This window comes from Chiloscyllium punctatum, chromosome 7 (genome assembly GCF_047496795.1).
Source record: "Chiloscyllium punctatum isolate Juve2018m chromosome 7, sChiPun1.3, whole genome shotgun sequence".
NCBI lineage: Eukaryota > Metazoa > Chordata > Chondrichthyes > Orectolobiformes > Hemiscylliidae > Chiloscyllium > Chiloscyllium punctatum.
In genome coordinates, this window is record NC_092745.1 from 33,696,421 (window position 1) to 33,702,980 (window position 6,560).

Here is a 6,560-nt window from a genome sequence, read left to right on the forward strand (position 1 = left end):
AGTACAATCACATCCTTCCCAGAATGTGGTGACCAGGACCTGTCCACCCCTTTCTCTCTCTCTCTCTCAATCAGTCTCATAACCACTCTCTCCAACTCACTCACGCTTCCTCACTCCGTCTCATAATCTCTCCTTCTGCATCTTTCTCTCACACTGTCACTCACTCAATCTCTCGCATCAATTGAAAACCTCCAAATATTAATTGCCCCTCTCTATTCCTCTCTCTGTCTCTCCCTCCCTGCCTGCATTCCCAATCTACAGTCTCTCTCCCTCCCTCTCTGTCATTTTGTCTCTAACCATACTCATCTCTCTCTGACACACACACACTCAACCCGACCAACTCTCTCTTGATTCCTTTCATTCTTGGTATCACACCCATCCTGTCTCTTTCTCTCTCTCCATCCCTCTCAGTCACATCTTGATTCTCTCTCTCTATCCCTCAATCTCACTACTTCTACCTCCCTCTATCTCTCTCTTGGTCCCCTCACATATCTCACACTGTCTCAGATGCTCCTCCCTCTATCCCTCAATTACACGCACACACATACATCTTCTACCTCTCTCTCTGTCTCGCTTCTCTCTCTTTCTCACAGTGTCCCGGATGGTGACAATTGAATGCAGGACAAATCTCCCTCTGCTCTGCCCCACTAATGGATGTTAACCCTTGACCCCAGAAGCATGTCTTTTCCTGGATTAAAGCCCCATTTCTCACATTGACCAGGGTTTGGTCTCTCTCAGGAAGACTGACAGATTCTTGTCAAATGAAGGGCAGTTCTGTGCTGTTGGCCGATTCTCACTGGGGACTGGTTTGGACACAAAGTTCATTTCATGAAGGCCCAGCAGAGAGAGGAGATCCTCAGGCCATCAGTGTGAGCTGGAGGGGCAGGACAGGTTCTGACCCACTGACCCATTCTGTCCAATCCCTTCCTTTTCCTGCCCTTTCCATGATCAGTCTTTGAGTCAGGCTTTTTGACTGGGATGAGGGTCAGAGCATCACACAGTTACAACAGAGAGAAACTGGACCCACACCAACCATGAACTCCATGACACACTGGATACTCCAACAGAGTCCAGTAAACATGAAATTCAGTTCACAAAGCTGCTTGATGTAGAAACATAGGCCTCTTTACCACTGAAGCCATAAAAGCAGTAAACATTGGCCTCCTTCCTACTGGACTCTCCAAAGGAGACCAGTAAACATGGGCCTCCTATTCACTGGAGTTTCCAATTGAGATGAGCAGCTGACTGAGTTTTTGAAGAAGTAATCAAGAAGAAGAAGATAGGTAGAGCAGTACACTCTGTCTACATGGACGTTAGCAAGTCCTTAGACAAGGTTCCCCATAGGAGACTGCTTAGTAAATTTATATCACAAAGGATTCAGGGAGAGCTCGCCAATTGGATATAAAATTGGCCTGATGGTAGGAGGCAGAGGCTGGTGAGAGAGGCTTGTTCTTCAGACTGGAGGCCAATGACCAGCCGTCTGCCACGAGAACCGAACCTGGATCCACTGTTGTTCATCATTTAAATGAACAATTTGGCTGAGAAAATAGCAGGAATGAAAATGTGTTGCTGGAAAAGCGCAGCAGGTCAGGCAGCATCCAAGGAACAGGAGAATCGACGTTTCGGGCATAAGCCCTATAGCAGGAATGGTCAGGAAGTTTGTGGCTGACATTAAAATTGTTGGCATCGTGGACGGGGAAGAAGGTTACCAAAGAGTGCAATGTCATCTTGATCAACTGGGCCAGTGGGTAAACAAATCCAGATGGAGTTTAATTTTGAAAAGTGCGAGGAGTTACATTTTGGTAAGACATACCAGGGCAGGAATTACACAAATAATGGTCGAGCCATGGGGAGTGTTGTTGAACAGACAGACTGAGAGGTACAGGTACATAATTCCTTGGAAGTGGGGCCACAGGTAGACAGGGTGATAAAGAAGGTATTTGGCACACTCACCATCACTGGTCAAATCAGGGAGTACAGGAGCTGGGACATGTTCCAGCTGTACAAGGCATTGGTAAGGCCACATTTGGACACTGTGTAAATTTTCCTTGAGAAAACACTTTTCTGTAAACTGGGTTGTCTATTTCTCCCAGTCTTTGTGTAAAGGTGAGACTAAGTGTGCGTAAGCTCTTATACAGCATAGACAGAGGTCACTGGGCTGATTGTGACTGTTAGTCAAATGAGTCCAATGTGTCCCATTTACCCAGTCCTTCCTGTATAACCCTGCAATTGTTTCCTTTTCAGCTATTTCTCCAAATGCCCTTTTGAAAGTTGCTGTTGAATCCACTTCCACTCACCTTGCAGACCGTCATCATGAACTCGCTGGATAAAAATATTCCTATCTTCTCCCTTGTCCTTCAGACCCTTTCTGAAATGTGTGCCCTCTGGTTACTGACCCTCCTGCCTGGAGAAACAATTTGTCCTTTATTTACTGCATCTAAACTCTCTAATTGTGAACCCCTCATTGAGTTAGAGCTATTTCCAGCACAGGGGGAGAACATTCAGCCTGTCAGGTAAATGCTGTCATTTCATGGGGCAATCCAGTCAGTCCCACCCCCTCCCCTCTTCAGCCCCCAGAGCCTTGCAGGTTAATTTCCATCAAGAGCCCATCCAATCTGTCATTGTAATAACTGAGTGTCTTCACCTGCCTCACCTGAATGGGCACTAATTTCCAAGTCATTACCAATTGCTGCGAAAAACAAAGTTCTTCCTGACATCGCGTATCTCTTGCCCAACAAAGTGTCAGGTAATCTCAATGTGAAGATGGGATTTTGTCTCCACACGGACTGTGCTGTGGTCACTCTTACTGATACTGTCATGGACAGATACACCAGCAGCAGACAGGTTGGTGAGGGTGACAGTAAGTATGTTTTTCCCTCGTGTTGGTTCCCTCGCCACCTGCCCCATCTCCATTCTCACAGCGGAATCACTTGGAACTTGACCTGCTTGTACAGTAGTGATGCTCCTCAGCAGCTCTTGATGGTGGGCTTTGAAGTCCCTTACTCAGAGTATATCCTGCATCCTTCCCTCCCTCAGTGCTCCCTCCAAGTGTTGTTCAACCTGGAGGAGGACTGATTGCTCAGTTGAGGTTGGAGGGGAGGGAGGTTTCCTTCTCCATGTTTGATCTACTGTCATGATGCTTCATGGGTTCCATAGTTAATGGTGAGGACTCCCAGGACAACTCCCTTCCGACTGTACCCACCACTGTGTTGCCTCCCCAGCTTGGTCTATCCTGCCAGTTAAAAACTGAATGAGGAAAACATTCTGTGTAGGCTTCACAGCTTGGATACAGAGCTGCTGCTGGATTCTGTTTTTGATCTCTGAGTGTATGTTTGTGAGAGAGTGACTGACACTTTTACCATCATTATACTCAAGATCCTAGTCCTTATATTCTTATGTGCTGACAGATTCTCGGGAGTGCAGATGGTTCACAGTTTTCTCCCATCTCAGTAACAAACAGCCAGCTGCTCCGAGCTCCTTCTTTCACCTCCTCTTTTGGTGAAGTTTAAAACTTGCGATCTGACAGTCTTTGCAGTTAATTTTTACACTGGGGCTTTCTGCTGTGGTCAGAATCTCTAATAATAAGTGTCCAATCAGTGACAATCACAGCAGCTAAGAGCAGTCAGGACTGAGGAGCCAGGCTCACTGGGAAACACATTGGGAAGATCAAAGCCATCCTCTTCAGCTCCCGGTACAAACTCCATCCCTCTCCCTGAGCACTGTCTGCTGCTCAAACAGACTCATTACAACCTTGACCTCATCTTTGAGGCTGCTCTAAGCCCCACATCACCATCCCCCGCCCTCCCCACCATGCTCACTGACCTACATTGGCTCCCGGTTGAGCAACATTTCGATTTTCAAATTCTCATCCTTGTTCTCAAACCCCTCCCTGCCCTCCCTCCCTCCACAGCCAGATCATACTTCCTCAAATAAGGGGACCAAAACTGCACATAATCGAATCATAAAATCACAGTACAGAAGAGTCCCTTCAGCCCATTGAACCTGTGCCAGCCAAACAACATTAAACCTGCATGAGTCCCACTTTCCAATATTAGGCCCATAATCTTGAATGCTATGACATTTCAGTGTTCATCCAAAGGTTATGAAGTTTCCTACCACAACTATAATCCCAGTCAATGTATTCAGACTGTCACCATCTTCTGGGTGAAAGATATGCTCCTCAAATCCCCTCTGAAGCTCCGGCCTTTCACATTTGAATGTGTGCCACCATATTATTATGTCTCTGCCTCAGGAGAACTTTCTATCCACCTTGTGCATTCCCCTCATAACTTTATACATCTCAATCAGGGACCCCTTAACCTTCTCTGCTACAAAGAGAACAACCTGAGCTTATCCAGCATCTTTTCATCATTGAAATGCTCCACCCCAAGCAACTTCCTGGTTAATCTCATCTGCACCCCATCCAGTGTAATCACATCCTTCCTATCGTGTGGTGACCAGAACTGCACACAGTACTTCAGCTCTCACCTCCCCTAAGTTCTAAACAGTTCCAACATAACCTCCCTGTTTTTATCACCCACCCCTGAAATGATAAAGGTAAGTGTCCTATATGTTTTCATTCCTGCCCTGTTCACCTGCTGTGTCTTCCACAGTGCTTCACCTCACATTTAGCAGAGTTAAATTCCATCTGCCTTTGCTCTGCCTATCTGAACAATCCATTTATATCCTCCTGTAACCTCACACCTTCTTCCTCACTATTAACCATCCTCCAATCTTCATATCATATACAAACTTAGATATCATTCACTCACCCCACCCCTCACCCCATCACATTCTCATCCACATTGTTTCTAAGTGTCACAAACAATAAGGGACCCAGCACTGATCCCTGTGGTATCCCACTGCACACTGGATCCAGTCACGCAAACAACATTCTGCCTCTACGCTCTGTCTCCTGTCACTGAGCCAAATATTAATGGAATACTCAAGGTATGATCTCACTGAAGCCCTGCAACATTGCAGCAAGATACCTCTGGCCCTGTTCTTGAATCCTATCGCTATGAAGACCTAAATACCATTGGCGTTATTCACGACTGCTGCTCCTGCAATGCTTACTTTTAGCAACTGGTGTATAAGGACACCCAGGTCTGATTGTATCTCCCCATTCCCACTCTATCCCCATCCGGATAATAATCTGCCTTCCTATTTTTGATACTAAACTGGGTAACTTCACATTTATCCACATTATATTTCATCTGTGACTTACTCAACCCGTCCAAATCACACAGAAGCATCTCTGCATCCTCCTGACAGCTCCCCCTCTCAACCAGCTTTGTGTCATCTGCTAAACTGGAGATATTAATCTTGATTCCCTTATCTAAATCATTAACATATGATGTGAGTAGCTGGTATCCAGGCCTGTGGTCCAGACCTGAGCTCATCCAGCCCTTTCAGAAAAAGGCCCGATTATTTCAAAATTACATCTATATCAATGATTTGGATGAGACTGTACAAGGCATGATTCATAAATTTCCAAATGACACTAAAATAGGCGGTATCGTGGACAGTGAGGAAGGTTATCAGAAAGTGCAGCAGGACTTTGATCAGCTGGGGAAGTGGGCTGAGAAATAGCAAATGGAATTTAATATAGACAAGTGTGAGGTCTTGCATTTTGCAAAGTCAAATCAAGGTAGGAGTTTCATGGTGAATGGTGAAGGAGTGTAGTGGATCAGAGGGACCGTGGAGTTCAGGTACACAATTCTCTGAAAGTGGAGTCACTGTTGGACAGGGCAGTGAGGAAGGCTTTTGGCACACTGACCTTCATCAGTCAGGGCATTGACTGTAGAAGTTGGGAAGTTATATTGCAGTTATGCAGGATGTTGGTGAGGCCACACTTGGATTATTGTGTTCAGTTTTGGACAGCTTGTTATAGGAAGGATATTATTAAACTGAAAAGAGTGCAGGAGAAATTTATGAGGATGTTGCCAGAACTCAAGGGTCTGAGTTATAGAGAGAGGGTGGACAGCTAGGAATTTATTTCTTTGGAGCATAGAAGACTGAGGGGGGAATCTTAAAGCAGTGTGTAAGATCAGTAGAGGCATGGATAGGGTGAATGAACTCAATCTTTTTCCCAGGGTTTGTGAATAGAGGACGAGAGGGCATCAGTTTAAGGTTTGAGAGTAAGGAATAAAAGGGAACCTGAGGGGCACTTTTTACTCAAATGATGGTCCGCATATGGAATGAGCTACCAGCAGAAGTGGTTGCACTGGGCACATTGACAACATTTAAAAGGCATTTGGTCAAATACATGAATAGGAAAGGTTCAGAAGGACATGGGCCAAGTGTATGGAAATTGGGTTAGCGTGGTCAGACATTTTGGTCGGAGTGGGCCAGTTTAGGTCGAAGGGCCTGTCTCTGTGCTGGAGGACTCAATGACTCTATGACTTTGTTTCCTGTCTGCAATCAGTTCTCTATCCATGTCAGTACACTGCCCCCAATCCTATGAGCTTTAATTTTATATGCAATGCTCTTTTGTGGGATTATCAGAAGTCTCTTGAAAGTGCAAATGAAGCACATTAATCCAGAATTAAGAATCTAAT